This window comes from Triticum dicoccoides, chromosome 3B, assembly GCF_002162155.2.
Source record: "Triticum dicoccoides isolate Atlit2015 ecotype Zavitan chromosome 3B, WEW_v2.0, whole genome shotgun sequence".
Lineage (NCBI taxonomy): Eukaryota > Viridiplantae > Streptophyta > Magnoliopsida > Poales > Poaceae > Triticum > Triticum dicoccoides.
This window is the reverse complement of record NC_041385.1, coordinates 410467080-410477417: the sequence shown is the minus strand read 5'-3', so window position 1 is coordinate 410477417 and position 10338 is coordinate 410467080.

Here is a 10338-nt window from a genome sequence, read left to right as displayed (position 1 = left end):
CCGTGACAGGTCGGACCCACCAGCTATATCTTCGCACGCAAGGAAGTGCCTCCTTATTACGCATAAAAAAATGAATACTCCCCGTGCTAGCTGGGACCCAGCATAGTGGGAGGCTGACCTGTGGGCCTACTAAGTTGACGTGTACCAAGGGCTTTGTCAACTTAGTCAATATAAATGATTCTAGCTGCAGTGACCGTACGACGTCCATCCAACAGCCCTCGTGCTTCTTCAACCTCTGGTCTTCTTTCTCCAGCCGCCCAAAGCAGCGCCGATCGTGCCGCCTACTCCTACCTCCTGTGGCCGGCTGTGCTGCCGCGGAGGCCTCACCGCCCCCTACTACTCCCACCGCTGGCCAGGCCATCCCTCCACTCACCCACACCCCATGTTATTCTGCGGCAACGACAGCCTCACACCGAAGCCGAACCAGTGAACCCTCGTACTCCTCTCCGTGTGCGCATCCACTATCACGTCTTCCCCGGCTCCACGTCCCCTTCCTAGGCCTCGCCGTCGTCCACCGCCCCGGTGCTCTCGGCGCAGGGTGGTGAATGTGGTCAACAAACGACTTCCATCGGACGTGGACTGTACATGGAGAGGCTGATAGCTAGGTCCACGACCGCACACGAGGAAATGCCTCCTTATTACGCACAATATAATGATTTCTCCAACTGACATCTGGGACCCACCAGAAGGGCCTCTGTATTTCGCGAAAAAAACGTCCCCCCTGGTGACAGGTCGGACCCACCAGCTATATCTTTGCACGCAAGGGCCTCCTTATTACGCACAAAAAAAATGAATACTCCCATGCTAGCTAGGACCCAACATAGTGGGAGGCTGCCCTGTGGGCCTACTAAGTTGACGCGTACCAAGGGCTTTGTCAACTTAGTCAATATAAATGATTCTAGCTGCAGTGACCGTACGGTGTCCATCCAATGGCCGTAGTGCTTCTTCAACCTCTGGTCTTCTTGCTCGAGCCGCCTACTCCTGCCTCCCATGGCCGGCTGTGCTGCCAAGGAGGCCTCACCGCCCCCTACTACTCCCACCGTTAGCCAGGCCATCCGTCCACTCACCCACACCCACTGTTATTCTGCGGTGAGGGCAGCCTCACACCGTAGCCGAACCAGTGAACCCTCGTACTCCTCTCCGCGTGGGCATCCACTGCCACGTCTTCCCCGGCTCCGCATCGTCCCCTTCCTAGGCTTCGCTGTCGTCAACCACCGTGGTGCTCTCGGTGCAGCGTGGTCAATGTGGTCAACGACCAACTTCCATCGGAAGAGTACTGTACATGGAGAGGCTGACAGCTGGGTCCACGACAGCCGCAAGGAAGTGCCTCCTTATTATGGGCAAAATAATTATTCCTTCACCTGACAGCAGGGACCCACTGGACGGGCCACCGTATTTCGCGAAAAAACGTTTCCCCCATGACTGCTGGGACCCACCAGACGGGCCACCGTATTTTGCAAAAAAACGTCCCCCCTGCTGTCAGCTCGGACCCACAGGAAGTGCTTCCTTATTATGCACAAAAAAATGAATATTCGCCCTGCTAGTTGGGACCCTCCTTGGTGGGAGGCTTACTTGTGGGCCTACTAAGTTGACGGGGATGGAGGGCTTTGTCAACTTAGTCAATATGAATGATTCTAGCTCCAGTGACCATACGATGTCCATCCAACGGCCGTAGTGCTTCTTCAACCTCTAGTCTTTTTGTTCCAGCCGCCCAAAGCAGCACCGGTCATGTTGCATGCTCCCGCCTCCCGTGGCCGGCTGTGCTACCACGGAGGCCTCACCATCGCCTACTATTCCCACCACTGGCCAGGCCGTGCGGTGACGGCAGCCTCAAACCGCAGCCAAACCAGTGAACCCTCGTACTCCTCTCCGCGTGGGCTTCCACTGTCGCGTCTTCCCCGGCTCGGTGTTGTCCCCTTCCTAGGCCTCGCCTTCGTCCACCGCCCTGGTGCTCTCGGCACGGCGTGGTCAACATGGTCAAGGAATGACTTCCATCGGAAGAGTACTATACGTGGAGAGGCTGACAGCTGGGTCCACGGCGGCCGCAAGGAAGTGCCTCCTTATTACACGCAAAATAATTATTCCTCCACCTGACAGCAAGGACCCACTGGATGGGCCACCGTATTTCACAAAAAACGTTTCCCCCCTAACTGCTGGGACCCACCAGCTACATCTTCGCACGCAAGGAAGTGCATCCGGGCAAAAAAATCGATTCGCCCCCCTGACTGCTGGGACCCACCAACTACATCTTCGCATGCAAGGAAGTGCCTGATAGTCGGGACCCACCTGGTCGAAGCGTACGTAGCGTTATCATTCTAGTCGCGAACGTGTACGCACATATTGGTCGATGTAGACACGCACGTGTCATAGCGGAGGCGCACACATAGTATGTACACGTACGTACAGCGGTCAGGGTGCAAGAAAGTAAATACGGCCACGTACGTACATACAGGCGGGGTCTCGAACGCCTACTCGCGCATACGTACAGCCAGGGCTCATTTACATGGCTGGGTCGAAAGGGAGAAACTGCGTCATCGTCGTGTTCATGGGGAGCCAACCGGCTGGGTCGGAACGAAATGCGTCATCGTGTTCATCGGGAGGGCTTGGATGGAACAGCCGATGGAAACGAGGCCTGGCGTACTGCAGAACGGAGGAAACGGCCTTGTGTTTGACCGGCCACGGTCAAAACAGGATCCTGTTCATCGGGAAGGGTCTGGCGTACTGCAAAACAGAGGAAACGGACTTCTGTTGGACCTCCTACGGTCGAAACAAGGTCCTATTGATCGGGAGGGGTGTGGCGTACCGCAAAACGGAGGAAACGGACTTGTGTTAGAGCGCTACGGTCAAAACGGGGGTCCTGTTCATCGGGAGGGGTGTGGTGTACCGCAATACGAGACTCCACGGGATACTGTTCATCTCCACCGTCGACCTCCTCCAGCCTTCACGGGCTACTGTTCATCCACCGTCGACCTCCTCCAGCTTCCACCTACGATTGTTCATCCACGGGCTCCTGTTCATCCAGCCTCCACCGCGCGCTACTCCACTGGCTACTGTTCAACCAACCCTCTCCACGGGCTCCTGTTCAACCACCCCTCCACGGGCTACTGTTCATCTAGCCCTCCACCGGCTACTGTTCATCCAGCCCTCCACGGGGTCGTCCTATTCATCCAGCCCTCCACGGGGTCCTATTCATCCAGCCCCAACCGGCTCGATCGATCGGGGTCCTGTTCATCCAGAGACAACACCACGGTGTCCTGTTCATCCACCCCACCGGGAACAGTTCATCCAACCCCCCCCCCCAGCAATGCTCACTGTTCATCCAGAGGCAGCATCGATCGGCTTCAGTTAGCAGCAGTAGCGAAGGACTCACTCGATAGGGTTCAGTTAACAGCCATCGATCGATCGCTCGGGTTCAGTAACGTGTAGTCTACAGTGCAATCGCTCGGGTTCAGTAGGCGAATGCCTCGCTCGGGTTCAGTTAGAGCCCAATGCCTCGCACCCACGCGCGTGCATGTACGAGAGAAACACGCAAACCTCTGTGCATCGCTCGGCCCCGACCACCCACCGTAACCGGGAACACCCCGATATTTTCCTCGCCTCGCTTCTACCACAGTTTTTTCCGTCATGGACGGCCCAAAGAATGTCATGCAGCTATGTCTCTGGCCCGCCCAGGACGAAAAGCCCATTTTCTGTTATGATTTTTTGCCATAGAAGTAGGAGCCCACCACATCTATGATGATACCGGGTTTTGTCACAATTATCGTCATAGAAGTGTCATAAGTATGACATTTTTTTTCATTCGGCCCAAAATGTCACAGATGTATCTTTTTTTGTAGTGATGAACATAGGCATCATGTCCCTGTGAATTAGACCGAAACGATTCTGCATCTACTACTATTACTCCACACATCGACCGCTATCCAGCATGCATTTAGAGTATTAAGTTCATAAAGAACGGATTGACGCATTAAGTAAGATGACATGATATAGAGGAATTAACTCAAGCAATATGATGAAAACCCCATCTTTTTATCCTCGATGGCAACAATAGAATACATCCCTTGCTGCCCCTACTATCACTGGGAAAGGAGACCGCAAGATTGAACCCAAAGCTAAGCACTTCTCCCATTGCAAGAAAAACCAATCTAGTAGGCCAAACTAAACCGATAATTCAAATAGACTTGCAAAGATATCAAATCATGCATATAAGAATTCAGAGACTCAAATAATATTCATAGATAATCTGATCATAAATTCACAATTCATCGGATCTCGACAAACACACCGCAAAAGAATATTACATCGAATAGATCTCCAAGAACATTCAGAAGAACATGGTATTGAGAATCAAAGAGAGAGAAGAAGCCATCTAGCTACTAGCTATGGACCCGTAGGTTTGTGGTAAACTACTCACGCTTCATCGGAAGGGTAATGGTGTTGATGTAGAAGCCCTCCATGATCGAATCCCCCTCCGGCAGGACGCCGGAAAAGGCCCCTAGATGGGATCTCACAGGTACAGAAGGTTGCAGCAGTGGAAAAGCGGTTTCATGGCTCCCCTAGAGGTTTTTGGGGTATAAGAGTATATATAGGTGAAGGAACTAGGTTAGGAGACCCACAAGGGGCCCACGAGGCAGGGGCGTGCCCTACCCCCCTTGGGCGCACCCTCCACCCTCGTGGCTGCCTTGTTGCATCGATTTCATCTCCAAGTTTCCTGATTTGCTTCTAGTCCAAGAAAGATCATCGTGAAACTTTCATTCCGTTTGGACTCCATTTGGTATTCCTTTTTTGCAAAACTCTAAAACAGGCAAAAAAAACAGAAACTGGCACTGGGCTCTCAGTTAATAGGTTAGTCCCAAAAATAATATAAAATAGCATATAAATGCCTATTAAACATCCAAAATAGATAATATAATAGCATGAAACAATAAAAAATTATAGATACATTGGAGACATATCAAGCATCACATGAGGCTTTATAAGCACCACTAGACTTGTTGTGAAGCTCTTCTTTATCCTTGAGTGACATCTCATGAGCAAAAATTCTTCTAATGACTTCTGTTGGCTTGAGATATTTATAATTGGGCATCATTTGGATCAATGTGCACACGGTATCATATTTTCCATCCAAGGCTCTTAGGATCTTCTTGATGATGAATATGTCAATCATCTCTTCACTTCCTAAGCCGGCAATCTCATTTGTGATGAGAGAAAGCCTAGAGTACATTTGAGTGACACCTTCACCATCCTTCATTCTGAACTTGTCAATTTGACTTTGAAGCACATCCAACTTGGATTCTTTGACGGACCCAGTACATTCATGCATAACAATCAAAGTATCCCAAATTTCCTTTGCATTCTCAAGACGGCTGATTTTTTTGAATTCTTTGGGGCACAATCCATTGAAGAGGATATCGCAAGCTTGAGCGTTGTATTGCAGCATCTTCAACTATTCCGCAGTTGCTTCACGATTTGGTACTCTCCCATCAAAGAATTCACCTTACAAACCAATACACACAATAGCCCAAATGACGGGGTTATGTCCAAGAGTATGCATTTCCATCTTCTGCTTCCAACTAGCAAAATTAATGCCATCAAAGTAAGGACCTCTATGGTGGTAATTACCGATGCCATACTCTCCTAGGTTGTAAAACCAAGGCTATGATCACCAAAGCTATGGAAATCAAGGCAAATGGAGACCAAAGCTCTGATACCACTTGTAAGATCAAAAGTATGTCTAGAGGGGGTGATTAGACTACTTGACCAAATAAAAATCTAGCCTTTTCCCAATTTTAAGTCTTGGCAGATTTTCGCAACTTAGCACAAGTCAAGTAATCAACCTACACATGCAATTCTAAGAGCATAGCAGCGGAATGTAAATCATTGCATATGAAGGTAAAGAGGAGGAGTATGGAGGGAGCAAACGCAATGTAGACACGAAGATTTTTGGCATGGTTCCGATAGGTGGTGCTATCATACCTCCACGTCGATGGAGACTTCAACCCACAAAGGGTAACGGTTGCGCGAGTCCACGAAGGGCTCCACCCACAAAGGGTCCACGAAGAAGCACCCTTGTCTATACCGCCATGGCCATTGCCAATGAAGGACTTGCCTCACTTGGGTAGATCTTCATGAAGTAGGCGATCTCCTTTCCCTTACAAACTCGTTGGTTAAACTCCACAATCTTGACGGAGGCTCCCAAGTGACACCTAACCAATCTAGGAGACACCACTCTCCAAAAGGTAATAGATGGTGTGTTGATGATGAACTCCTTGCTCTTGTGCTTCAAATGATAGTCTCCCCAACACTCAACTCTCTCTCACAAATATGGCTATGGTGGAAAGATGATTTGAGTGGAAAGCAACTTGGTGAAGGCTAGAGATCAAGATTCTTGTGGTTGGATTGGAATGTCTTGGTCTCAACACATGATTAGATTGTTCTCTCTCAGAAAATGAGTAGTGGCAGTGTAGGCACGTTTTGATGGCTCTTTCTTGAATGGAGAAGAGGGTGGAGGGGTATATATAGCCTCCACACAAAATCTAACCATTACACACAATTTACCAAACTCAGGGAGACCGAATAGTAAAACTCTGTGAGACCGACTTGGTTCAAAATGTGAACGTTAGGCTTTTTGGTGGGACCGACAACATCAACTCGGTGAGACTAATGTGCTAGGGTTAGGGAAAAACCTCATCTCGGTGAGACCGATCACATGAACTCGGTGAGATCGATTTCAATAATAAGCAAACCGAGACTTGGTCAGGCAAACTCGGTGGGACCGACCGGTCATCTTGGTTAGACCGGAACATTAGGAAAAGGAAACAGAGAGTTTGCACTGCGAACTTGGTGGGACCGATCGCTCATCTTGGTTAGACCGAAATATTATGAAGGGAAACAGAGAGTTTGCAATCCCATCTAGGTGAGTCCGAGATCCCTATCGGTAAGACCGAACGGATAAGGGTTTGTGGATATGGCTATGTCAAGTAAACTCAGTGGCGCCGGATAGATCAAATCGATGGGGACGAGTTTGACTTTAGGTTTAGAACATTTGTGGAAATGAGAAAGTGGTAGGGTTTTGGAGCATATCACTAAGGATTTTGAGCAAGCAAGCCATTAAGCAACACCTCATCCCCTTTTAATAGTATTGGCTTTTCCTATGGACTCAATGTGTTCTTTGATCACTAAAATGAAGATGTGGAGTCTTGAGCTTTAGCCAATATGTGTCCTTAGCATTTTGAGGGGTCCACATCTCCAGTCCATGCCATACCAACAATTCAACTTTCTAAAACATTGATCTTGAAAGAATATTAGTTCAATGAGCTATATGTTGTTATTAATTACAAAAACCACCTGGGAATTAGTTGCACTTTCAAGCGGTCCGAACCAACCTTACATGTCCATGCACATGAGACCGATTCCACCGACCGATGCAACTTGTTTTTCATAATGTGGCCGGCGGGTGTCTGTTTTTCCTACTTTAGTTGAATTGAATTTGACTACGGACGATCCTTGAAGAAGGTTAAAACAGAAAACTTGATAATCATCATTGTGCTTTTTGCATAGTTAAGAATGGTTCTTGCTAGAAACCCGTAGCAGCCATGTAAAACTTGCAACAAAAAAGTAGAGGACGTATAACTTGTTTTTGCAGGGCATGTTGTGATGTGATATGGTCAAGATATGAAGTGATATATGTTGATGTATGAGATGATCATGTTTTGTAATGTCGTCAACCGGCAGGAGCTTAGGTTGTGTCTTTATTGTATGAAATGCAAGCGCCGTGTAATTGCTTTACTTTATCATTATGCATTAGCAATAGTTGTAGAAGCAATAGTTGGCGAGACGACTGTCGGTGTCAAAACCAGCGGATCTCGGGTAGGGGGTCCCGAACTGTGCGTATAAGGCTAATGGTAACAGGAGACAAGGGACACGATGTTTTACCCAGGTTTGGGCCCTCTCGATGGAGGTAATACCCTACTTCCTGCTTGATTGATCTTGATGATATGAGTATTACAAGAGTTGATCTACCACGAGATCGTAGAGGCTAAACCCTAGAAGCTAGCCTATGATTATGATTGTTGTTGTCCTACAGACTAAACACTCCAGTTTATATAGACACCGGAGGGGGATAGGGTTACATAGAGTCAGTTACAGAGAAGGAAATCTACATATCCGAATTGCCAAGCTTGCCTTCCACGCAAAGGAGAGTCCCATCTGGACACGGGACGAAGTCTTCAATCTTGTATCTTCATAGTCCAACAGTCCGACTATCCGAGGACCCCTTAATCCAGGACTCCCTCAGTAGCCCCTGAACCAGGCTTCAATGACGATGAGTCCGGCGCTCAGATTGTCTTCGACATTGCAAGGCGGGTTCCTTCTCCGAATACTCCATAGAAGATTTTGAACATGAGAATCATGTCCGGCTCTACAAAACAAATTCCACATACCACCGTAGAGAGCACAATATTCCACAAATCTAATCTGCTGACAACTTTGCATAGCGTGATGTCATGCCACGGCCCGGTCTTTATTTGAACCATTTTTCACAACCAGCAACTACACATAATGCGAGGCGGTTTCCTTGACACGTCTTGTCGAAGCAGAGATCGTATCCCCTTATCGCGGGATTCTCATCAATACGGGCATGGGTAACCCAACCGTGCCATCAATCGTGGCGCTTGGGGAATAAGCGATTTTAACGGGCAAGTGGGGAGGTGCACAGTTTCTACTGCCTTTTTAAAGAGATAGGGATCCCCCTTTTTCACCCACGCCTTCTTCTTCCTTCGCTCATCCATTCTCGCACGCTCGAGCTCCAGCGCCCCAGTTCTCGCCTTCTCCGTACAGCCATTCCAAACATGTCCGGAGCGGGAGGCAAGTGGATGGCCTCCTCCGTCACGGAAGAGGACATTACGAAGCTCCGGGAGGCCGGATACATGGCTGCAGACATCGCGCACCGGCTCCCGGACGCAAGGCAGATCGTTTCGACTCCGGAACCCCATGAGAGGGTTGTGTTCCTCGCCCACTTCGTCCGCGGACTGGGATTCCCCCTCCACCCATTTGTCCGCGGGCTCATGTTTTACTATGGGCTATATTTTCATGATCTGGCCCCTAATTTCATCCTCAACATCTCGGCGTTTATCGTCGTGTGCGAGGCTTTCCTCCGCATCAAGCCCCACTTCGGCCTGTGGTTGAAGATCTTCAACGTGAAGCCGAAGATAGTGGTCGGCCAGCAAGCGGAGTGCGGAGGCGCCATGGTGGGAAAGATTCCCAACATCACCTGGCTTGAAGGCTCCTATGTGGAGACCGTGAAGGGGTGGCATCGGGGTGGTTCTACATCACCGAGCCACGCGACTCCAACTTGGCGGCAGCCCCCGAATTTAGATCCGGCATCCCCATGCGGCTTACCTCTTGGAAAAGGAAGGGCTTAGCCTGGGGTGCGCCTGTGGAGCGGATCGGACTCCAGAACTGCATCAAAAATATGATAAGCAAGAAGATCAAGCTTGTCAACGTGGTCCAGGTCATGCTCCTCCGCTGGATCCTCCCGTGCCAAATACGGGCATTCAACATGTGGGAGTTTGATTCGGCCAAACACCAGACGCTGCAAGAGCTCTTTGACACGACGCACAAAGACGTTTGGAAGGTGTTGTTCAAGGCCGCCGAAGTACCTCCTCCCACCACCGAGGACCGTGGACTCAGCGCAAAGCGCCCCGCCAATCCGGTAAGCTCTCTATATTTCACAAGATGCGCGTATGTTTGTGGGAGGAATCTAAGCCATCATACTGATTTAACAGGAATATGTGGCGACAGTGGAGCGGATCGACTGTCCAGCTCCGTTACCTAAAGATCCAGCAACCGCTCTCCTGATGGAGATGCTGTTTCCGGTGCCCTATGAGGTGCCGGAGAAGAAGGCCAAGAAGAAGGCCACGGGGACCAGGAAAGGTCTCCGACGCAAGGTTGTGTCGGACTCATCGTCCGAAGACACCGAAGCGCACTCCTCCAACGACAACAAGGAGGAGGAAGAGGAAAACCCCCTCCCCCAAACCGAGGGGGAGCAGAAAAGGAAGGTCGCCCCATCCGGGGAGGCCGAAGGGTCTAAGAAGGGAAGGACCCTCCCTCCGGACCACTCCACACCAGCCGCCTATAGCGACGAGGAGTGGCTACCCAGGGACAAGCTCCTGGCGAAGTCGTAAGTATCTGGATACCATAATACTTCTGGCATGTTTTAGCTTTATGGCTTCTTATCATGTCAAAATATATTTGTGTAGTCCGTCCAAAGCCCGCATCGACTTATCCTCCTCGGATGGGTCCTTGAGCTCGTCGGCGATGAACAACTATTAGCTCCCG